The 25,802-nt window shown below is 40.7% G+C and overlaps 1 pseudogene; it reads right to left on the bottom strand.

The window, feature by feature from the left end:
• Window positions 1–25,802, bottom strand: LOC139736004 (uncharacterized; annotated as a pseudogene).

The raw sequence follows: 25,802 nt of genomic DNA, 5'->3' as shown, positions 1-25,802 counted from the left end.
TACTAATCCGTTTATTGTCTACCGCTTCTTGCCCCACTTTTTACCCGACTTCCATTTGCCACGTGATTTGCCCCTGCCCCTGCCACGCCCCCGATTACCACCTCCCTGCCCAGCCTTTCCCCTCCCGCTGGCCCGCCTGGGAGTCCGCCCCAGCTCTGCCTCCTTGAACTGGTTCTTGAAGTCGATCAGACACGGCGGGTTCTGCTTGAGGCTTCTGAATGCCTTGATGGGGGAGTTGCTGATAGCGATGTTGGAGACATCACGCCCACCTCCTTCTCCTCCTCCTTCACCAGCATCAAAAGGGTCATCCTCATCATCTTCATCGTACTCCTGCCCATCATTATCATCATCATCATCATCAGAGTCCAAGAGATATTCGTCGAGGGCACTTGGAGAATTCGGTCCGCTGACTGCTTCATCAGATGATGAGATAGTCATAGTAGTTGAGGTGGCCTCATTCCTCCCATTGGCAGAAGATCTACCTGCAATGCAAACAAAACCGAACAAAAAAACCCCAAATAAATGAGGCAGAAGCTAAATAATATGAATAATCTTTGTGAGACTGCTTGAATCCATTTTCAAACATCAGCATGCTGGAGGGGTTACCATTTACTTCTGGGTGGATAGGCCAAAAATGGGGCGAGTACCGGTAACATTCTGTTTGGGATGGGAATTTATCCATATATGGGGACAGAAAGCAAGAGCCATTAGTGCAAGAATACTAAACAACACCACACACATTACATGACAATTTTTTAAAAGTAGAAAATATAAGGAAATCCACAGTCAATAGGATGGCATACAAAGTGTGATTCAATGTAAATGAACCATCACTATCGACAATCGACAAAGTTCACGTCATGGTGCGTGTGACATACACACATTTTGACGTCACTACATTTTTAAGAGGATTTTTGCATTTCTATACTCTCTGTCTCCAATCATATTTTAATGTTAGCGATTCATTTTCATTTACTCATTTTTTTTTTTTCATGCATTTTCATGTAAAGTGCAGAGGATGTAAGTACAGTGCACTCCCGTTATAACAAAGTCCTCGGGACCAGCGATTTTCTTTCGTTAAATTGAAATTTTGTTTTAGCTTAACAGTAAAGTACATAATGAAAAATAGATGATAATTTGGGGACATAAATTCTTACTTCAATATATCTAAATTTTGTTACAACCATGTTCGTTACAACAGGAGTGCACTGTGGAAAGAAATAATTGTTTAATTAACAGGGCAAAGACTACAGTAATATTACAAAATTGATTTAAAAAAAAATGAATTCCAGCAAATACCAACACAACAACAAATACAAAGCAAGGCAAGCACAAAAATTCTGGAACTCAACAAAAGCCAAGACACAAGCTGCCTTGGAAATGCTGAAGTACAATTGACAACACTCACTAGTGAAATACTTTCACGGAAGAAATAATTGTACCATGCACTACCACAACTTACTACAATTAAAACGTGAGATCCTTTTGACACTGACTGTCATATAGATAATGTATCTCACTCATACAGTGTATGCAGGTTGCATATGAATGTCTACATCGCCCTCGTTACGCCAGCAACACTAATTATTGTTTTTCCTTTTCTTTTCAAATTAACACCACATTCCTAATTTTGCATCATTCAGAGTCAGAAAGCTGTGGCTATGATCACAAGAAGATTTTTGTGTGTGTCTGTGTGCGCGCACAAACAAAGACAAGTATGAACAACTGCAATGACATGCCACAATAAGATATCAGGGAGAGGTGTGTGATGCAAATGCAGTTGCCAAGTTGACAAATATCCTAAGTTTTGTGAACACTATACAGTATGTCCCCCCCCCCAAAAAAAAAAAAAAAAAAACAACAACAACAACTACAATCGGATTTTCGCATTGATAACTTCCAATTTGATTAAACTGTCTGAATAATATTTCAGGGTCTAAAAATATAACATCTTACCTACATTTTGCAGAAAACCCCATTCAATTTGGTTAACAGGTCACAGAGAGATGTGGATTGTTGTAAAGCATGTCATGGGTCTGATTCTTCCAAGTTTAGCCCTTGGATGCTCTTGGAACTGCATATTAATGTGTAAGAACAATGGACAGAATTTGGAGGGAAGGGATTCCTGAAATGCTCTACAAAAATCCTCATTTTTCTCTGACCACTGAAGCAAATTGGATGGGGTTTTCTATAAGATGTGGGTAATAAGTTATAGTTTCATACCCTGAAATTGTATTTGGATTGATTCACAATTTTCAAAGTTATTGTTGCGGAGAGTCCGTTGCCACTTTTTGGGGGACATGCGGTACAGGAAAAGTAAGGTCTTTTAGTTTGATCACAATCTGATCCACATGAATGTCCCATTTTATGCTGCACCTTCAAGTTCTAAAATAGCAGAGAGGTCTGTACAATGACATGGCTACTTTGGTTACTAGGATCTTCAGCATCTACTACTGTAACAATCTCATGCCCAAATCCAGTTTTCAGTGGCAAATGTTTGCCAGATATAGTTGGTGACACAAACATTCCAACACCAAACTTGTATCACAAAGCATGCAATTTTTTTTTCTTTTTTTTTTTCATGAGTGACAATCAAGACAGGAGCTGAGCAACATGCTTGCAAATCTTAATTTTTCTTATTTTGGTTCCATCCTCAAAATGAGACTCTTGCTAACCCTGGAGAGTGCATGGCATGGTCCTTTCCCCCAGGTATCCATCCCTCTAGAGTCTTTCTCCTTCACTCTCTTCTCCCAACACACCTCTGCGGCCGCCACCGCCGCTGCCACGAGAGGCGCTCTCCTGCCTCACTCCCAGTGGGCGGCCTCTCCGTGCCCTGGGCCCTGGACCTGCGGTGTGCCTCGTGCCTGCCACCAGCGACGACGTGGAAGCCGAGCCGGAGATGGCCTCCCCATCTCTCTCCGCCTCGGCCGACGACGTCTGCCTCCTCGTCCTGGTGGCCCCACTGCCGCTGCTGGACTCCACCAGGCTGTTCTCGTTGTCCATGCGGTCCAGCTCATTCTGGACGTGGGTCTGGTAGAGCGACTTTGGGATGAAATTGCTGCAAATGAAACACTTCTCCTCCTCCTCCGCCTCATCATCGTCATCGTCGTCATTGATGTTGATGGTCTCATCATCCTTGGAGTGGCTGATGAATTCCAAATCATATATACAACATTTTAATTACAAAAAGCAAATGTTTCAAATCAATTTATAGAGCAAACAGCAGAGAGAACTATACCATATGTATCAAAGTGTCTCCACCTAGTTTACCACACACTGCTGTCCCTCCTGTGTCACTGCTTTTTGACAAAAAAGAAACCAACCTAAATAATCATCATTCAGCTGAAGGTCGAGTCATTTATTGGTAACCTGATAGGCATTATACAAGTTTATTTTTAGAGCAAGCTTCCTGCTTTTTGAGAGATTACAGGTAAATAAGTTTGTCTACCTTATTTGACATGAAAATTAGATGCATGAGTATTGTACCGTCTTTCCTTAAAACATGAACTTAAAACAATGGTATAGCTAATGAGAACAGGATTACATCATCACATGTTAACTGTTAGGTTTTTCGGAGCTCTACAATGAACAACCATGGAGACAACTGCAAACTAATTGAGTGATCGTGAAGTTTCTACAGCATACCTCTTGTTTGGCAGCTTTGCCCGTTTTGCAGCCAGGTGACCCCTATTGGATGTCCTGGAAGGTGGGAAGGAACTCATTTTGATCTCGTTTTTGCGCAACATCTCATAGACGGTATTGTCAAAGTGGCTCATGCTGCCGACACTTGAAGTGGGGCTGTCACTTGTGCCTTCTGAGCTGGGGAATGTGCGCTTCCTAGCCATGCTGGAAAATAGATTTAAAACACTCAAAATAATTTGTGTAATTAAAAGAACATTTCCTCTTCTCTTTTTTTTTTTTTTGGGGGGGGGGGGAGGTGGTTATACTGACAAAACTATCAATAATTTGTTCTGAAGGATTGAATGTGCAGTAAATATAAATCCCTGTTTAGAGTGGGACTTTGTAAGGCAGGCATACATGAAGACATCTACAGAAACCTGCCGAGGATAAATTTTCCAAAATGAAACATAGTAGTTAGGCACATTTGTAGGAATTGAGAGAGAGAGAGAGAGAGAAAAGAAAAAGAGCTGTGGGACCTAAGGTACCATTCACGGCAGAGGAAATAGAAAACATTATTTTTTTTTTAAGATGATGACTGTTTTATTGTGGAAATTCTGGTAAAAGAAATATTTGCGCCGATAACCATGACCTATTGACATGATTGGGGACATTTCAAAACCCAATATGATTGGACAATACATTTGAACAGGACATGAAACTTCTCGTTATATTTCTCAATCTGATTCATAGCTTGATTTGCAAACAATATCTATCAAAACTTAACAGACACATGACCTCTATTTTGTTTGTATGTTTGTTTGTTTCTTCAGGGATGTACTATCAGCTCAAATCCAGCCTCTCAGATATTGAACACACACAAAACAAACGAATGAATAAACAAACAAACAGAAATGCCTCCAATATGTGCAAAGATTGGGAATATGATGCTCGGCATCTAATAGGACTCATTCTAACCGGTACTGGTGTCCACTTCCGCCTGGTCTCATCTCAGTGACGGTCACTTTCTCCCCACCATCCTCATCCTCCGAAGATGTGCGGTCCAGCATCTCCATCCTCGCTGCCATCTCCTCCTTGGAGTCCCGGGGGCGAGAGGTGGCACTCCTCGCCCCTCCGGTTGATGGAGCCCCTCTGGGCGGAGTCACTGATACGACAGAGGAAGATCAAATTGCTTGTAGCCACTAATCCATCTTTGCTGACTTGCACTGCACTAGAGGCCAACCTGATCTTCCTAAAGAGTGTTTTCCTTCTATGTTTGTTCCCCTTTCACAGTACAACATTGAATACAAGCCTCAATGAATGTGGGTAGCATGAAGGCATTTAAAAAGAGAAAGTTATTCTGCCTGATTGACTATCAAGTGAATGTACGTAGGTATTAATTAGCATGACTCTGTATAATCAAACAAAATATCTCTATATATTGTAAACTCAAAGAACTGTAAATCCAGATGTGCTATCTCATTCCTTGCACAGGCTCAATATTGAGATTGTCAATGGTGATCCCTGCAAGATTGGTGAATTACTTTGTCTCTGACAACTTTATAGAATAACAGACATACACAAGCTTTTCTCTTTCTTCTAATATCCACAAATCTCACAGGCCATCAAAATAGTCAATTACACATTCACACGCAATCTGCATGAATACTTACTACTCCTTTCTGATAAATTCACATGATTTTTTGTACTTCTACTTTTATTGCTACGACATGACACCTATGCTCTGCTATAAAACGTCTTCAGAAATTCAAAGCAGGCATGTCTCCAAGAGATCTACCACCATGTCTGCGTGTTCTGGTAAGATGAGTACCTGTATTTTGGACGGGGCCTTCGCACCCTGATGCATGCACCTCTATGACGTTCAGTGGGAACGTGTCTCCACAGAGGGGACAAGGGATGCCGCCACTCCCAGTCTTTGTATCCCTACTGACTGCCTCTCCCTCTCTCTCCTCCCTCTCCTCCACCACGTCCTCCTCCTCCTCCATCTCAGCATCCGCCTCCTCGGCAGCTCCAGCTTCATCGCCTTCCTCCCCATCGGCCTCTCCGTCTCGCTCCTCTGTCTCAGTCCCCTCCCTCTGATCGCCAGCCCTCTCCTCTCCCTGTTGCGGCTGCTGCTGCTGCTGCTGCTGCTGCTGTTGGTCCTTCTCCTCGGTGATCAAGGGATCACCTCTGGTACCAGACGGGCCATCATCTGCCTCCTGAAGGTTTGAAAGGCACAGGATCATCACCCGACATGCAGCTGCATCACACATTTTTTTCCTTGTAAGTTGAAGGTGGCATGTACTGTGTACAACCTTCCCAGACTTCTGGTTTAGTAAAATCATTGCTCAACATCTACAACTGGGTATCAAAAGATCTTTTACTCTGCAACGATAAACTGGCTGAGTATGCAATAGTTGGAAGAGGCCACCCTTTTCGACATCAATCCAATTAAAACAACATATTTGCTTAACATATTTCATGTTCTTTAATAAAATGGGATGTCTTACTCCATTACTCAAAAATATGTTTCCCTGCCCTGCCCCTACACATCTAAAGTGGCAATAAACAAACAAGCAACAAAGCTAGAAATTTTTGAATTAATTTTTTTTTTAATTGCTTTGTTTTGTTGTGTTTGGTTTGTCTGTTTTGCTTTGTGTGTGTTTTTTTTTTTTTTTTTTTTGGGGGGGGGGATTTCGGGTTAAGAAATTTAAAAAAAATCTCAATCTTGTATGCAAAACAATTATTTTCACTCATTCGCTTCGTTACCAAGACTGGGAAAGTGTGTTTTTTTGTTTGTTTGTTTTTAAATCTCATGGTTTTGGTCCCTTACCGTCTGTCAAAGTAATTCAAGTTCTTGACTAAATAAGATAGAGTCCCCTACTGTATTATGCAGGAATACATTACAGGAACTTAAAACTCGGCAATCTAGACTGATGCATGGGAAGGGCTAATGAGGGAAAGGCAACATCTCTATCAGCCCAAAAGATGGTGGCATTAACACTTACATTGTCTGCAAGTTCTTGAGACGGCGTTCCTCCTGCTGCTTCATTACTTCTAGATGAGAGAAGTGGCTGGCTGTTATCTGCTTCCTCCTCGTCATCTTGCCTCTCCTCTTGATCGCCGTCTGGAGGAGTCAGATCAATAACTCTTTCCTCTCTAGCATCACTGGTCTCATCCAACCGATCACTACCATTGACTGGTCCACTGTTCCCCACCGATCCTTCATCCTCATCATCACTGGCTGCAGCGGTCCTGCCATTGGCACTAGCCTCAGGCAACCTGTTCACACTGCTGCTCCCCACTTCAGCAATGCCGTTTCCGTCTCCATCATTGCCCAATCTCTTTAGCCTAGATCTGTAATAGGACATTCGGCTCTCCTCAAAGCTCTCGCTCTCCAGAGGTGTAGCGTTGGCACGGCTTCCTGTGTCACTGCCCTGTTCAATATGGTTTGTAGAGGTGGCATGATTTCTAGCCTCACTGGCCACTGTGTCTGCACTAAATTCCACAGAGGGTTCATTTGATGGGCGGGTCCCAGATGTGGACACCCCCCTATCTAACCTGCTGACAGTTGCCTCAAGCTTAACTTCCCTGTCAGGCACAGTAGATGAAACACCAGAAGCACTCTCTGTCGCTGCTTCAGCCATCCCCGGATCCTCGGGCCTCAGCCTCGGAGATGATGGCTGAGGACTTTCCATCTTGTCCCGGTTGTGGATGGTGCGGGGCGAGCAGAGGCCAATCTTTCTCACGGGCACCGACAGCTGCCTCACCAGTCTGCTGCTGGACTGCCCCCCAAACACAGGTGATCTGGAGGAGTCCCCCGACAAGGCTTCACTATGGGAGACCCTTGGTGAGACAGCTGCCGTGAGCGGAGTCCTTGGGCTTGTGTTTTCAACCACCAACTCCACATCGGTATCACTGTCATCCGACGCTGATTGTCTTCTCCTGTTCTCTCTCCTGGCAGCCATGTTGGCCTTGCTGCGCCATCCCCCTCCCGCCGGAGAGCCACTGGTGTTCCCCAAGGGCTTCACTTTACTAACCAACATCCTGGAGCTGGTCACCTCATCACCTAACCTCACGGCACTGGAGTCATTTTCACCGATTCCATTCACATCACCACCTACACTCTTGAATCTTCCATCCGCTATACTCATCTTGGACGTAACATTTCTCAGCTCCACACAAGGGGTGCTGGCTGTGGCAGCCGCAGTCGAGCACTCCGCTTCCATGGGGATGGCCCAGTTTGTGGGCTTGGGCTTGGGTTTGGCAAGAACTCCGCGAGTGTTTCTTTGATCAGAACCCTTTGGCACTTCCTCCAGACCACTACCATTGTCCTCTTCGTCTGAATATTGCCACTTGAAAATTTTCTGTCCCCGCTTTCGATGCACGATGGTGTCTTTCACGTGTGGTCCCGTGATCACTGGTTTCGCAAAGTCAATCCTGCGCCTCTGTAGGGCCTGGGCCTTGAGGAGTCTCAGCTTGTATTGGCAGAACAGTTTCAATATGACTGAGGTGTAGGAACTTGGCAGGACCCCAGGTGGTAGCAAGAAAGGGCTTTTGTGAGTTGGCTGGAAGGGGGGATGATGAGATTGATATCATTTGCGACTTCACTAAGTACTACAAATTTTGAGGGCAAAAAATGTGTAATCATCCATAGCTCATTACATTCAGGTAACAAGAATGTGCCTAATACAGACATTAACAAAGAATGAATACTTGTGCAGGTGCTTAAGAGGTTTTTTTCACACAGCTGCATTCTCAAACATAAAATAGATAAATTCTGATCCTACAAAAAACAGCTTGGCAAACAATTAGGGCTGATTTAAAAAAGAGAACTGAAATCACTACAATTGCAGTATGATTTACCACAGGAACCACTCTAATGCTTCAGAGCTAATTGGTTGTTGCTCAGCTCCTGCAGGGGTATCTGCAACTGTTGCAGGTTGTACATGTAGTTACTGTCTGGTCCTTATAAAATAGGGTATAAGGTAAAGAATCTATAGTATTTATTTATGAATATTAAAAGCACACTCATGCACTTATGTCTGTGTTCTTATGCATGCAGTTGAGAGCTAAACATGTTGACATGTAATTTCTATACATGATAACAAAATGTGATTATCCTAAAATAGTGCAATTGGAACTAATTCACAACAAGGCATGAATACAAAGGGCAACCCATCTGTGACATTGTCAACTGCCTGTAAATTACAAAAAAAAGGACACTGCACTCACCTTCCTGCTCACAGCATGAAGCCAAGACGACAGCAGCCAATGGAACATAGAAGAAAGCAAGCAACAAAAAGGTTTGTTTTGTTGTTTGTCTGTTTGTTTGTCTGCCTGATTTTTATCAAAATCTTGGGTCTGCTAAATTCATACATTCACTATCATCATCATCGTCTTTTTCAATTACTGTAAAACGAGGAATGTTCGCCTGCATATTAATTTCGCTAATTTTGCGAGCGCAAATATTCCCAAAATTAAAATGCACACAAAAGTTCTTGTGCACACTATATGCATTGAACGCCAGTGGCAATTCGCGAAAATTTCATGCTACAAGAAAGGCCGTCGGCTCCAATTAGCGAAAATTTCACGTCGCAAATATATCATGTTTTACAGTATGTTTCTAACATCTGCATCATCATCAAAATTCAAATAGAGGATAGGCAAAGAGTGGGTATGACGGCAAAAGTGTTACGCTAAAAACCTTTTGAAGCAAAATTTGGCTGGCAAGTACCTTGAGGCCACTCACCTGCAGTCAACCAGCGGAGCTCCAGCACCATCGGGAAAGCGCTTGGGGAAGTCGATGAAGCCGGCCTCCTGAGATGGACCGCTGTCACTCCCCCCACCTCCCGTTTCCTCCTCCTCCTCATCATCACTGCCATCCACCTGCACCTCCACGTCCGACCCCGAGTGACCGCCGATCTCACTGTCCTGTTCCTTGCCAAGTCTGGGAGCCTTAGGCTTGCTCTTGCTGCCACTGGCAGACCTGCGATGAGAGCCTTCTGGTTCCTCCTCCTCCTCCTCCTCCACCGATTCCTGGTCTCGCTTTCTCTTGCGGCGGCTCAGTCTTGTCCGTCTATTTTCCAAAGTGGGACTTTGATTGGAGAAAAAATCAAGACGACTTACTGGTACATTTAAGTCTGTCAAGTTGAAAGTATTTTCAGTCACACAATGTCGTGACTTGGCGTACAAAAGCAAGGCTTTGACATACCAGATAATGCCATGATACTGGCAATTCAAAGATACTCCAAAGTTTCATACTAAAGTCAATGACAAAGACATTTTATATGAGCACCTCTGCTGTATAAAACATAATTCTCTTCTTAAAGACCATATCAAAACTGAGACGATGATAAAGTTTGCATAGAAATGTAGATCTTTAAGTTTTGAATAAGCTGGTGTGATTTTGAAGACAAAAATTTTGTAAATTGTTTTATTTTCAAGAGTAGGGTAAGGTGGATAGTTTGTTTTGCTATCTGTCCCTTACCATCACCGCTTATCTTTTACAGCCTTCACAATTATTCAATCCACATGAATATTTGTCAAATATTCATCTTAAGTCTGCAAAATGTGTTGTCTGGCATGTACACACTCGTTCATTTACAGTACATGTCCAGAACTACAACATGAATTGCATTGATGTCTTCAATCTGCATGTGTCTCACAATCAAGAAATTGATGCAGGAGACTCACTTAAAATGGCAACAAACTAATTCAACCATCAGAAAACTATTATGGATTATAAAGACAAAACCGAAACTTCCCAAACAATGACAAAGCCTTGCTAAGACACTGCCCCCGGCTTTCTTTCAATCCTTGGGAACAACGATTTCCTGCAATACAAGATAATTCTGCATCATAACTAGCTTACAGCATAACCATTCAAACCTCAGTCTTCTTCACGAAAGATACTGTTCATTGCTTTTCCAATGATCATCTGTTCTCTTTGAATTTGTGGTAAGTCTTCATTCAGTGGCACAAAGAGGGTCCAACTTCTGCAGTCAAATGTACCAGGCATTTTGCATTGTGCTTGGCCCACTTCAGACTTTTGCAATTATACAATGATACTGCAATAAGCCTGTTCAGAGTTAGCTCATGTGCACATGGATACAAATGACCTTTCTATTTTCCCGGATGGTTAGGCACTTCATTTGCTTTCAAAGCAACATATGCATACGTTTGCCAATACAAACATTTATGGAATTCATCGATCATGTTCAAACAAAGGATAAACTTGCACAGACCAGATGACCAGAATGGTCCATCAATTAACATTTGGGAAAGCATCCATGTCATTATTTTGCACCACTGTATCAACAATTGTTTTCTATTGATATCACCAAATACCACTTTTGCTGTCAGGTGGATGTGCTGACAAGCACCATTTATAAGGATTAGTTGGATAATTATTACATCACAGATGCTTACTAGTATCTCTGTGAATTTAAAAAAACAACATGCCATGATGGTAAAAGTGACCTTTTTCTCTACATTTGCAAAATAGAACTCCAAACTAGCTTATGACAAATCAGTGAGCTATCAGTCTAATTACCATATCTTCTGATAAGTCTGAATATTATGAATGAGAATTTCAGATACACATGTAATTGCAGACATATTTGGCAATTTGAGCAATTATTCTCATACTCATACTTACATCTCGCATATTAGGAGGGTAGCATTTTAGTGGGATGTTAAATTTGTCAATTTTGGGGACTTGAGAAAGTAATGAAAATTAAACCCTCATGAAATATTTCACATCCTAAGTACCTTAACAATTCTTACCTTCTGTCTTCAAGGCCTTGACTGGGTGTGGTCACAGGTAGCTGATACTGCTCCTTTTGAAAGAAGAGAACACTGAACATTTAGATGTCTACCACCGAGGAAAGACACCACAATCAATTCTCATAATCTTGTAAGGATTTATATATTTTTTCCATTTAAAGGACAAGTTCACCTTTATAAACATAAGGATTGAGAGAATGTAGCAATATTAGTAGAACACATCATTGAAAGTTTGAGGAAAATCGGACAATCCGTTCAAAAGTTATGAATTTTTGAAGTTTTTGTGCAGTAACCGCTGGATGAGAAGACTACTGCAGTGTGTGAATAACTTAGATGTCACATGCGTACAATATAAGGAAAATATAAAGAGAATTTCACAAAATTTCATCCTTTGAAAAAAGTACACATTCCCCCGACTCGTTACCGACATATGTTATGGGTAATATTATTCCCCCTGCCTTTAGAAAGAGGCAAGTCAAGTGCTCTTTTATTATGCGAAAAAAGTGAAAATACGTTGAATTTTCTTTACATTTTCTTTATACTGTTGTACGCATATGACTCACAAGTTGTAGTAGTCTCCTCATCCAGCGGTTCCAACACAAAAATTTTAAAAATTCATAACTTTTGCATCGATTGTCCAATTTTCCTCAAACTTTCACTGATGTGTTCTACTAATATTGTTGCATTTTCTCAATCCTTATGTTTATGAAGGTGAACTTGTCCTTTAAAGTAATCTACCTAAATAAAGTAAGCCACACCAGAGATTTCTGGAAATTCTCTCCCCCCCCCCCCCCTTCCTTCCTATCACATCAGCTCCACTCAGAACAAAGCTTCAGCATCATGTCATGTACATAGACACAAATACCCACTCAGTTGAAATGAAATATCTTTAAGAGTACCATGACCTTTGAGGATACATCCATTTCAAATTATCAAGTTTCTTCGCATTGCCTCAAAAGTCTTCTATTGACCATCACGCAAACATTCTTAAAACTTCCTACCCTTTTTTTTAAAGGAAATAAACAGGAAAATAATGCTTTCAACATTTTATATAATGTCCTCATGTATTCTTAACCTTATCATACCTTAATATCTTTAATACAGCTGTGTAAAAACAAAAGAACTGAAGAGCTGTAAGGTACCGGCATCACCACCATATCTACTTTGCATAATTATGTACATGTAGATGTATTTGTAACCAATACACTGTCCAGTGTAAACATCTGAAGCTTTACAGCATAATTTCAGGTCTGAGGCAATCAAACGTCTACCACTGTTTTAATTTCACACTTTTTAATCAACAAATTTGAATATGAAGTGAATAGCACTTTAAATGTAACCAAACAGGATGCGTTCAATATCATCATTATATCTAATACCTTTAAGTCAACTTTCACCATCCCCCCTCCCAAAAAAATATGTATACATCTGCATGCCTATCTATTTTCCTTCCTCTCTCTCCCTGTCTTACTCCCCCCCCCCCCCCCCCTATATATAAATCATGCTTCATTATCTAAGCATCTTACATTATCAGAACTCTCCGACCCATCGTTTTCATCGAAGGCATACAGTTCTGGTGAAGCTTCCATGTTGAATACGTCCAAGCTTGACTGAGGTTGCCAAGACGTTGTCAAGGTTGCCGTGGTCACAGCATTGCTTTGGCTGGACTGAGTGGGTGAGTTGGATGAGGACCGGGGTGGGCCCTCGGGCTGTCCGGCGGTAATCTCCTTCAAGAAATATAATGAGCAAAGATAAGAACAGATTAGGATAACATGCACTCCTATATTAATGTTACTAGTTTAAAATCATGTTGCGCATTACATACGGCAACGTGATAATTCATGTTAAATAACAGAGTTAGTTCTTCTATCCAAAAAGATGTGTGTTAAGATCTAAGATAAATTGCAAGTTGGGATATATCTGGCAAAGAGTTTTAAGTACCTCTAGTGAGCTGTAATTTATGTCTGTATGGAAATGGGGGATCATGAACTACTTGATTAGAAACAGTTTGATGCTGACATCCAACTGGATTTTTTTTTTCTCTCTTTCATGTCACTGCATTACATTTCAGAAATATCCCAAAAACATCTACTCTTGACATCTGCTTGTGAAATCGTCAGATTTTGCCTCCAAATCTTTACATCAGATCTGATTCCACTCCATAGAATATTTCTATAGATAGAGCATTCCAGCAAATAATACAGACAGGATATGGGCAGGCAGACAGAAAAGCACACAGTGCCTAGAGTCCTCTATGGGAAGGACACCCAGGGGTGGAACTCTCAATCTGTCCTACCTCATCTGATTCCTGCAAGATGGAGGAGCCCACCGAACAGGCATCACTATCATCACTGATGTCATGAGTTGACTGTCCCCTCCCTCCTCCTCCTCCTCCTCCTCCCCCTCCTCCTTCTCTTCTTCCTCCTTCTCCAAGCTCTATCGCATCATTGTCCATGTCACTTATGTCTGTCTCATCATCATCATCATCATCCAGATTATTCGCAACAGTCCTGCCAGGATGCGTAGGTGACGTCCGATCGCTTGTCTGGGCTTCGCCAATGACAGACACTACCCGCTCTTCCTCCTCGCGGGGTGAGGGCTCGCCACCACGACGTTGGTTGCCAGGATCATCTCCGCTGTCTCCGTCAAGGATGTCTTCGCTCGTTGAGTTCGGAAAGGCTGCACTGGAATTCCGCATTTCCAGTCTGCTCAACTCGATGGCTCTCTGCATTTGAAATGAAACATTTGGAAGATGTAAGCCTCACGCAAACATTAACTTTCAGCATATAACAAGCCATACACAAGGGTTCATCATCTCAGAACCTATTTTCCTATCTACTGTTAGAGCTGTTATTTTCATGAGGGTTTAACTTTTTGCAAATTTCATGAATCACTAATGGGTCGAAGATATATTGCCACACACTAGGGAGTTTACTAGCATCTTTGTCCACATACGACAGCCTCAGTGTCATATCACAAAAAAAAACATCATGCAAAAATGTCTATGACCTCCTTTTTCTCAAAAATATCTGCACACAAATATAACAGCTTTTACAGTAGGGTCTCTTGTGCTTGAAATCAAACACACAGCATGGCACTTTCATACACAAATGAATGGCTATAATGGCTGTGATTTAGAAATCAAGTGACGGAAATGAAAGAGGCAAAATAGCAACAGAGCACATCTGCTCTAAATCTATTTACTATTAGAATGTTCCTGTATTTGTTATCTTAACAGGCCCTATACGCTTAGTTCCAGCTGGTGATAGTTCTTCAAGAAATGCATCTTGATACTAAATAAACACAGCTGCATAGAAAATCATTCATATTTTACATAATTTGATGAGGACCACAAACTCGACTCCCACACAGATAATGTTAGTGGCAACTGCCCTGTGAATGATGTGTTCTTATCAGAATGATCAAGAAGTAATTGATCATAACATTGAACTTTAAAGGTCAAGTTCCATTCACCTGCAAATCTTCCTCCTCCTGTTGAAGCACTGCAACAGAAAAAGAAACAAAGGATGAGTTTTTGAGTTTACAATAATTTATTCTAACACCAAATGCCACATTCCCCACATTCAATAACACTTTAAAAAGATTTCTGAAAAAAAAAGAGAGACTAATGCACTGACTTTGAATTTTTCAAGACATGCTTAAGTTGAAGGTGATACTCTCCCTTCTGTACTCGATGAATTACGTAATCAAGGAATTCAAATGCAGATAGTACACCCTTTTCCACCACAATTTCGAGCACTTTGGCAAAGAATATCACTGATATATCAGGTGTCCATGCCTACACTGTATACGCAGACTTGTTTACATTCTCAGAACCAATAATCCCTGGCATTAAATGTCACTGTTTTCTACAATTTTTTCCATTTTTCCATTTTTTTTTTTTTTTTTTTTTTTTTTGGGGGGGGGGGGGGGGGGGGTCTTCAACATACTCTATTCTAGCTATCTCTGTGCTTAAGCCTCCAAAAGTACAAAACATGTTTCTGTCATAAGTACATTAGGATGAGGATAACATCATATGATGGGCGTCAATTTTGGAATTCTTAGTCTGAGCATCCTTCAAGCAAGATATCCGTAGATCACCTACTCAAAAGAGTTAGCCTACTCAGGAGACTTCTTTAACATCAATGTACACATGGCCTTTTACATGTTTTTAAAGGGCCATGTTTCTTTAGTCAATGTTTCATGTGGCTCAATAAACAGCATGAGTCAGTCCCATGAATGCTGCAAAAGATCTCTGGAAATGGCATGTTTTTCACCATGCCCCTAGTGGAAATGTCACATTTTTCTCACACTGAAAACAGAATCAAAACTAAGTACATTCTGAAGTTTCAATTTGAAATGAGTTTAGTTACTTCAGCATGGAGAAATATATAGATTTTTATTACTAGGGTGACATTTAGCAAAAGAGAGTGAAATAAAAATCTTACTTCGCTCTTGTTCCTTCTCCTGTTGCCTGCGCTGCAGTTCCCTCTCTGTCTGACGTGCTTTTCGCTGCTCTGCTGTGGCTGTACTGCTACTCACCATGCCGACACACTCAACCTGAAAGTAGAGGAACAGCCAATATTTAATACCGGTACGTTCTGCCGTTAATTTTGCCATCAACTGCCACTGTGTCCTCTATGAATAGGACAGAGCAAACTGCATTTACTTATTATTATCATTTGTTTGCGAGAGGATGTTAAATCGTTTAATGCCACAGCAATGATTTCAGCTCATTCCTCCTATTACTTGTATGTAAAAGAACATGTCAAACATATCAGTCTGCAGAATGACAGATAGACTGGACGGTATTCTCAGCTCACTAACAAAAGCTTGAACATAAGTTGTTAAGCACAGGCTTTGTAATTGAACAAATAAAATGATTCTTATATACTCCCATACACACTATGTGTGGGAGGGGGTATAAAAAAGTAAATGCATTGGCATGCACAAGCACTGAAGAAGCAGATTCAATGTTAATGATATGAGGCATTCAGTTCAAATAAAAGTGATAATTTCATTACCACGAAAAAGACATCTGAAATCAACTTGAAACTTATCAAATGATTGCAAATACTTGTTGGTGCTTTCAGACTGTTCAACACCATTTAGTAGGTCATTAGTCAACATAAAGAGTGAATCCTGTTCATGGAATTTGATAACAAACACAGCTTGACACTATTTCATTGAAGAGTAATTTCTGTCTTGGTGTATTTTTTTTTTCTCATGCAAGAGTATCCATAAGAGTCATCTATGACGACAACTCTTTTCATTGATATGATTCCTGTAATGACCCAAGTTATCATACAATTGTTCATGCACCTGGTATATCATATCTAGGGAAAACTGTTTGAAGAGTCATATTTATTTTGTTCTCAAAGCTCTATCTCTGTCAGTTCATGTAATAAGGTTTGCTCTAAGTTGAACCCTGGACCTACATACATGTAATGCTATCATCACTAGATACATCTATGCTACTGAGATGAGAGATAATATACCATGCATATTTCTGAATGAAAATGTCCAAGTGCAGGGGGTCAATTCTGAAATCCTATATGCAGACTCTGACAAAGGGCAAATGGCAAAAAAAACCCAACAAAACAATGCAGCCTCTCATCACAATCATTAAATGATAATCTCAAAACAGGCAGATCATTGTTATGTAGTACATATACATTGTACGTGCACTGTAATCTCAATACCGTAACAATATACTGTAAAACCCGAAATTTTTGTGTGCATTTGAATTTTGGAAATTCTGTGAGAGCCATGATTCATGAAATTAAGATGTGTGTGAAAGTTCTTGTCAACTCTACATGTCTATTTGTATCGAATGTCTGTGGCAAGTCAAAATTTCATGCCATGAAAGAGGTCGCCGGCTCTGAATTCGCCCAAATTTCATGCCACAAAAAATCTGGGCATGTACATGAATGGTATGCTTAAAAGTATGTACATGAATGATATGCTTACTACAAATATGTCACAATGCCATTCAATATACCATGGCCTGCTACAGCTGGTAAAAATAGCAAGGAGCAACATGAAGGATGCATTGTGGGATGTAACATTTTCAGATTTTTTTTTGTCACCATTCACACTGCACAACTTCATGTCTCTTTGCACATGAAATAATGTATACATGTTTGGTCGCGATCCTTATCAGACCCCAAAATAATGGTTTATTTTGAACGCAATAAGAACAGCACAAATGTCACATGAAGATTTAATAAGACTCTTATTCAAGGTCAAAGGGCAGAGGAAGGTCACTTGGATAGTACAAAACAAATTTCTCCTGAAAACGCTCAATACAACTGTTGGCCAAAGTATACAGTCACTTGTCTCAGCAAAACAAAGAATTTAATAAACATTACTTACTAGTGTTAACCTTGTTCAAGAATATGTTGTCAACTTTCCTTGCTGTACAGTCCATCTGGGTTTTCATATTGTATGTTTTTGTCTCAATCAGAAGGTATTTCTCTTTGTGTCATTCTTCTTTTTTTTTTCTTTCAATGCAAGCATGGTGTGTTATGGAACAAATGTTGCTGCCTAGCCCAACAGAGATTCCCACATATTTCTAGCCTGATGATGAATTTTGGGGTATCTACATGTAGGCTGTCCAGTAGTGGTATTTGACCATTTCATTTGCTTGGTATCAAAGTGTGGTTGCCCCACTAGCAAGTGGGCAAGTAGATTTGTTGCATCCTACCAATACCCTTCACTTGAGGAGTGCTCAAGGGAAATTTCATATACGAAATGAAAGACCATGCTTCTTGAGACAACTCCTGACAGCTGGTTTAGGTGAAACTTTGGCAATGTGGTTACACTAGTAAACAATGGTTTCGAATAAAATTCTCTACAATGTATCATATGGATGTTTTCCACCTTTAAGGTGACATGATATTGAGCTTCAAGGAGTGTTCCACTTCCTGCCAGCAGATAGTCTCAGGAAGGTGGGAATGTCATGTTGTGAAGACCTCTGAAACAACAGGCTGTTACGCCACACACACAAACACAAGGTCAAATTTGGGTCAGATGGTCAACTGGTACAATTCCTTGATATGCACTACAACCTCTTGTTAAGACAGCTTGCTGCATTTGCTAGAAGACAATGAGCTACTAGTTGTAATAGATGAACCACAACAGACAGTAAATGAAGATGATGGATAGATCCAATCAGAGATTCTCATTAGTCAATGCTACATTGTAGCTCCAAAAATCTCCATCCATGCAGGCTAGCAAGTTACGGAATGGCACAGGTGCCCACAGAGAAGGTAAGGTTAATAGTATGGTAGATTCTTTCAGTGGGAACTGACACTAATCATTGTTAAAGGATGGGGTCAGGGTTTGCCTTGCATCCTCCTAATATCTACATGGAATGCAGACTTCCTCATGTCAGACGCAAGGCTCGAGAGAGAAGACAATGGAAACGAAAGCGAAAGTTATTTCTGATAAACTCACATCAAAATAACAGCATGCAGATAAGCGAAGAGCTGAGGAAAACTAGACGAATGAAATGAGATGTGCAATAATGTAACCATTTGAATTCCCGTGTTATCTAACACCCCTCCCTGTGGGTTTTCACAAGAAAGCATTGGCTTCTCAAGTTTTGGACTACAGTGGCAGAGCACAATGGTGTTGCTGAAAAAGATTAGAATAGCGAACATACACTTGATCAGAAAGTAAAATACATGTATGAGACATCTCATTAAACAAATGGGGAGTACATCACAACTATGAGAGTTTTAAAATCTGCTTACTTACAATGTATATTCAGAGCTCTAATCATGATGTTCTTTGGATCTATTTGAGTGAGCTTAATCTACATCATTGTTGCAAGTGGCTATCTGGTTGTATGAGACAGTGGTATTTGGAACATTAAGCTTGCACTTTTCTAAGAAGTTTTCACTAGACATCAATTTTTCTTTTGGGATAGATTCTGAACTTACTTTAAAAAAAAAGAAAAAAAAAGTCCCCTGGATAGTAAAATGTCATTAAGAAAAAGTAAAAAAGAAAGAAAAAAAAAAAAAACCCACCAGAACTACTAACGTTTGCTTAAAAAGATTGCATGACTATTGGACAGCTTCAGTTCAGGGCCCTTCCTTTGGGGGGGGGGGGGGGGGGGGGGGGGGGGGGGGGGAGGAAGCAGTAAGGTGACCTAACACAGAGATGTGCCAAACTTAGCTTGTACTGTTGATCAAGACAGTACACATATCAGACATTTTGTTCAGAGATATTGCATTTCAATGAGAGCCTGAACTTTTTAATCTTTGTAAGAGTGGATAATGCCAGAAAGCACTCAGGGGCATTAACAGGAAATTCACCACGCACTTTCGTTTTCTTCACTACCAGACTTGTAGCTAAGCTAAGACTTGGCCTCAGCTATTCTTCTAAAGCTAGGCAATGCTAGTGACAATTTTTATGTTGCTGCTGCTGAGTTTAAGCCCCTAAATTTGTAAAATTTAAAATTTTGGCTGACTGCCTTGAGAGCACCTGTTCAGTTGCCCTCTACATGAACAATGCACAGATTGGTGCCATCATGTAGCATGTGACATGTGTTGAAGATACAATATGTGCACCCCATGGTTGCTTTGAATCACACAGAGCATTGCTGTACAAGTGTGTGTGTGCTTTACGCATGCATGGGTGAATTTTGTTTTTGTTTTAGGTGCAGCAAGCTTTTGAATATCACAAATTTTTGTCGGGAAAGTTCCCATTCTATTGTTGCCAGCCCGTTGGCAACTGGTCAACCCAAATGCTGCCTTGGGGTACCCTCGAAGGAGAACGTTTCAACAAAAGTCCAAAGTGGAGTTGGGAGGTGTTCATTCTCACCTCATCCTCATTGTTCTCAGGCCCGTTGTGAGATTGGCTCCTGTTGCCGTGCTCCCTGGCAGGTGCTTCACTGCCTCTCCAACTGGAGCTTCCCTCTGCATCCCTACCAGATGTGGGCTGGTTGCTGGTGTCCGCAAAAGTCAGAGCCACAGGCTTCCGAAGGTTCCTCTTCTTACCCATGGTGGGGGGCTGGGATGCCTGGTTGGGAAACAGAACATAATGTGGTGATGAAAAATATCACACCTGCATGCATCTTTACGGTATGTACGTGTATGGTACACTGCATGAATGCAAACAGCATCCTCCCATTCTAGGAATCACCTGTGTGTGTGCAGCTTGCAATTAGCAACAGCCATAAATAAAGTATGATACACTGTAATATAAAGTAAATCGAAATTACACTGTACTTACCTGACACACACAACAGACTGTTGCTTGGGTAGTTTCTGGGGAATGTCACACAAAAATTGCAAGCAAGAATTCACGGTGACTAGTGTCCATGATGCAAATTCAAGACATTGCATACCATGTTGCTATTTATTTTGGTAAAATAATGACAAACTCATAAAGCTCATCTTCTATATGAGATGAGATCATTTCACAGCTGCAATATGTTTCATTCCAAAATAGGGAGGGGTGAGATTTTGATTAGCTACATAATGATAGTAAATGAACACCACTCTTCAATACTGATAACTCTGGTGTATTCACAGAAAGGACTTATCTGCAGATGTCGATGAATTTATTTGATTCTAACTGAAAAGTTGTGCAAAGATGCATTGAATATAAATATTCTAAGAAAACCATTCATGAAAGGCAAGAAAAATGAGCAATATGTAATTTCAAGAAAATCATGGACAACCATGATAATGCTTCATGGTAAAAGCTATCTTCTCTTTGATCCCAAGTCTGTACTTCAGATTTAAAAAAACAAACAAAAACAAACAAAACTGTCACCTGCTGGCAATTGCAAAAAATCAAATCTGATAAAATTGATGCTTCATTGCATCAAAAAATTTACTGAAGGTCAAGGTAAATTATAGATCTCTGTCTAACCTACAGTAAGCGTACATCATCTCTTGGTCAGAAGTACAATTCAACTGACAGAGGGCTTTAATGTTTCTACTTATCACTGGGATGGATAAGGAAGCTTTGTGAAGTCCACATTTGTGCCAAGAGACGTTTGTTCCTTCCGAAGCTGAAATATTTATTTCATTAAATTCCACTTTTCCCCACTGAAAGCCATTTTATGAAATTTTACAACAGGCAGGCAGACCCAAGCACATAAGCCATCTTGCTTTTGAAATGTCAGTTTGCAATCAGCATACGTTTTCAAATAGACTTGTTGCACATGTATGTGCTTCGCAAAATATTTTTCATAATCAGTTATAACTAAACCATACAGTCATGTACAGAAGACCTACATTCTGTACATTAGTTTGCACACATGTACAAGTGAAGGGGGAAACTTAACTTCGCTAATCCAGCAGAATGACCAGTACATTAATAAAAATACTGACATATACATGTATGTACTGCTATTTAAAAAGCTCTTTGAGCTATAAAATTGTGCGCGTAAATGCACAAACAGCTTTGCTCAATTTTTGCAGAACTACATCATATAGATCCAACAGCAGCCTTACATGTGTAGATCACATACATTGCAGGGTGGTCCACGAGGGGTTTTAGCATGTCGCTGCAACATGCTAAAATTCTTGTGCAACATCCTCAAAAGCCAGCAACATGCTATGCAACATCCTCAAGAATCTGGAACAAGCTCAAAGTAAAAGTATTCAAAAATGTGCAAAACATGTGCATAACATAAGAAACATCAAACTACCTGGTACTTAGATATTTGTGTGCAAAATATGAGAGAGAACATTGAATGTAAGCAGCACAAAGAGAGATAAGCAGCAAAATATTGCGTACTATGTACTCATTGTGTGCGCTCCGCGCACATTCAATTTCTGCAATATTCTCAGATTCTGAGCTTGCAACATGCTCAAATTTCAAGTTGTGGACCACCCTGCATTGTATTTCCTGTGTCAGCAAGATGGAATTTATTTTCTCCTATCACATCTGGATCTTAAAGGGGAAGGCTAGTAACTGATCAGTGGGAATCAGTGGAAATGCTGGGAGATGATTGTTCCAATCCTCATGAGATTCATTCAAGAGTTCATTGTATATCTATTGTTGTGTGAAAATGATTTGCTTCAGAACGGTCTCATATTCAAGTAATGTGCAGATTAATGCTCCGTCACTGACCAGGGACGCTAACCTGGAAGCATTAAACTGCACATTACTTGAATATGAGACCATTCTGAAGCAAATCATTTTCACACAACAATAGATATACAATGAACTCTTGAATGAATCCCATAAGGATTGGAACAATCATCTCCAAGCATTTCCACTGATTCCCACTGATCAGTTACTAGCCTTCCCCTTTAATGTAGGATGATATCCTTGGCATTTTTTGAGAAAATGATAAGATTCACATGCCAAAACTTGAGGCAGGTATAGTGTAGTGCTACATCAGGGGGGCATTTCATGAAGCATTTTCTCCGACAAAGTGTGTGGACAAATTTGCTCTCAGCCAATCAAATGTAAGGATTTCTGTAGCTTGTAACAGTTTGTAAGAAAAATATCCGACCAGGTGTATGTACTATCCTATCCATGTAGATGTCTTGAATTCAAGAAAACCGAATTGCAAAAAAAAAAAAAAAAATTACAGGCATCACTTAATAGCTTAGACTTCACATTCAACTTGTCATACTGTAGTCGTTAAATTTGATTGTGTAGGCAGCGCACATCCTGATCGCAAATAGAGACTCATGAAGAGTGAGTTGTTTTGAGTGACAACATGAAAATTGACGTGGATATCTTTGCCTCCCCATGACTGACTTGGTTCAAAATTTATGTAAGTGATTGGAAATAAGCTAGTATGTAGGATTCTATATCCTGCAATTTTGGCACAAATTTGGGGGCAATCATACATGTTTAGAGGCCTACATTTTGTATATCAGTACCCAATATTACCCTAGTAAACTGTCAAGCAGTGCATGTGAAGTTTAGTACCTATCAGGCACGGCGGGTTCAATAGCACTTGTTCAGGTACTATGTGCATGTGTGTGGGACTTCGTATTGAGATGCAGTATGTGTGTATGTGTGTATGTGTGTATGTGTGTGTGTGTGTGTGTGTGTGTGTGTGTGTGTGTTTGTAAATGTGTATGTGTATAATGAAAGCACTTACGGTACACCATGCTGTTTGCTGTAAATGCACTTCAGTGCACCATGTGAGCAGGCACAGGATGCTGTGGAACCAAGGAGGTACTAGTACCTCCTTGGTGGAACTCAACACAGCTCAACAATGGCAAACCGAGATTTTTTTTTTAAACGGATATCTTATCTCAAGTTAGGGGATTGCTAGTTAATGTATTGCAGAGGGCATAACCTCTACTGTCCTTTGCAACATTTATTCTTTGAAATACTGGGGAAAAAAAATCCAAAAAACTTGACAATCACCCTAATCTACAGGCAGCCACCAAATGTACACGTACACACACACACACACACACACATACGCGTCTATGGTGGAAACCGAGGACCTATTTTACCCACAAGAATTATACCACATAAGCGAGGACCTGTGTGTAAGCAGGAATCTTGTCAACCGAGGACTCATTCGTATATTACCATACAACTGAGGACTTATTACAGTAATATTAATCGAGGACCTACAAACATGTACCCTTGCACCTTTGTAAATGCAAAAACAGACCGTCTGGAATGGTCTCCAAACCGAGGACGTCCTTGGTTCTTTGTGTGTCCTCGGTTTAAATGTAAAGTTTGTGTGTACAAATGTACAATGTATGTATCCATTTTCCACCATGGGTAAGTGCACACACACACAAACACACACAGAATTGTTCATACATACACACACACACCTCACCTGCCGGATGAATGAAGGAGGCATAAAACTATCTACTCGATTGTTGTTTGTAACTGGCGAGGATGTTCAAAAATCGCAGACTGTTGTACATGTATCTAAGACCTCAAAATGTGCGCCATCTGGCAATCTTTTGCAATGTGACATTGCAATTTGCATCTCAAGAAATGGCAGTGTGAGGCAGGCTTAAAATCATCATGGTTAAAATTACAATGGCATGTGAACCTAGATAATCCTGCAACGCAACGGAGAGTAACGGCACGCAACATCGTTCAGTGTTCATGGTGTTACGTTGAAACGCATCATAAGCTGAGCTGTCGCCAATCAAAATTAATGTGAGGTGGACTTTCGTGTCCTAACTTGTCAATTGGCACTCCATACGATCAGAAAAGCTCACAAGCTGCTCGAGTGCAGTGCATGGTGGTTCATGGGAATAGTGACTTTTAGATTTCGCATCCAGGACTTGGACTGCGACATGACGACGTCATTTCATGATACTGCGCATGCTCCAGATTTTCTGGCACGTCCGTCGCAAGAATCGAGAATGTGTCCTCGAGGGATTTCACGTCCTCCCAGATTGAAGACAGGCAGCGTGTGCAGCTTGTATTTAGCATGACGATTATGACATCATTACGTCTGTTGGACTAAAGTCGATTACCATGGGCATTAAGTCGCCACTACTACACTCCATCTATAGTACTTGAGTCACCAGACATTCACATCACATGTAATGTGCGCCGCGATCGGAGATCAGCTGGGGCAAAGGATTTTCATCGCTCTCAAAAGACATTCCTAATTCACCTTTTTCCTCCATAAAAACACAAATAGATCTAATTGTAATCCAAATGTATTTTACCATATTTTTAGTGCTAGATTATTATTTCACTAGATTATTATTTTAGTGCTAGATTCTCTACCCGACTCTCTCTAGATCTAGTCTACGCTAGTCTACAATCTAGAACTATGTCTAGAGTGTCTACCTACAGTAACTGTTCTGCCCTGACGTTCACTTGACTTGGCCAAGAACAATCGTACAATAAGTAACGTCTGATTTAGCTTTCTCTACGGTAAGATCGTTTCTAGGGTTTCTAGATGAGTAACAAAGTTAGATCTAACATTTGATCTAACGTTAGATCCTATTTAGAATTGGGGTGAATTCTGCATCACTGTTTTAGCGCAGCTTGCTGGTCACAATCTGAGCAAAGAAAGCATCGCTTTCCAAATAGGGCGAACTAAGACTCAAAATCCACTTGCACTTGCAAAGTAACTTTAAAGAAATGGACCAGTGAACAAGAACGAAGACAATATCTGTTGACATCCCGTAATCAATCTCATCCGTTTTTTGTACCTCAAAGTCGAAAGCACTCTGTTGCGTTGAAAATAACTGATACGAATTTCAAGCCTGCCGATTATGTTCAGACTGTCGGTCCAGAAGTATGTGCAGTGATCATTTCCTCCTGTCCAGCATGCCTGAACTTGCCGATAATATTCTAGTATTCTAGTACCTCCTTGTTACCACTTGTAGTAGAAGAGCGTTGGTCGGCTACAAATTCGATTCGGTCGTCGGCTACGCTGCGCTCACAGACAGCAGTCACAGAACTGGAAAAACAACATG

This window comes from Diadema antillarum, unplaced genomic scaffold, assembly GCF_040938485.1.
Source record: "Diadema antillarum isolate AM-2024a unplaced genomic scaffold, OU_Dant_1.0 seq00000618_RagTag, whole genome shotgun sequence".
NCBI lineage: Eukaryota > Metazoa > Echinodermata > Echinoidea > Diadematoida > Diadematidae > Diadema > Diadema antillarum.
Note: the sequence above shows the minus strand (reverse complement) of the source record. Positions and strands in the feature narration are given on the sequence as shown.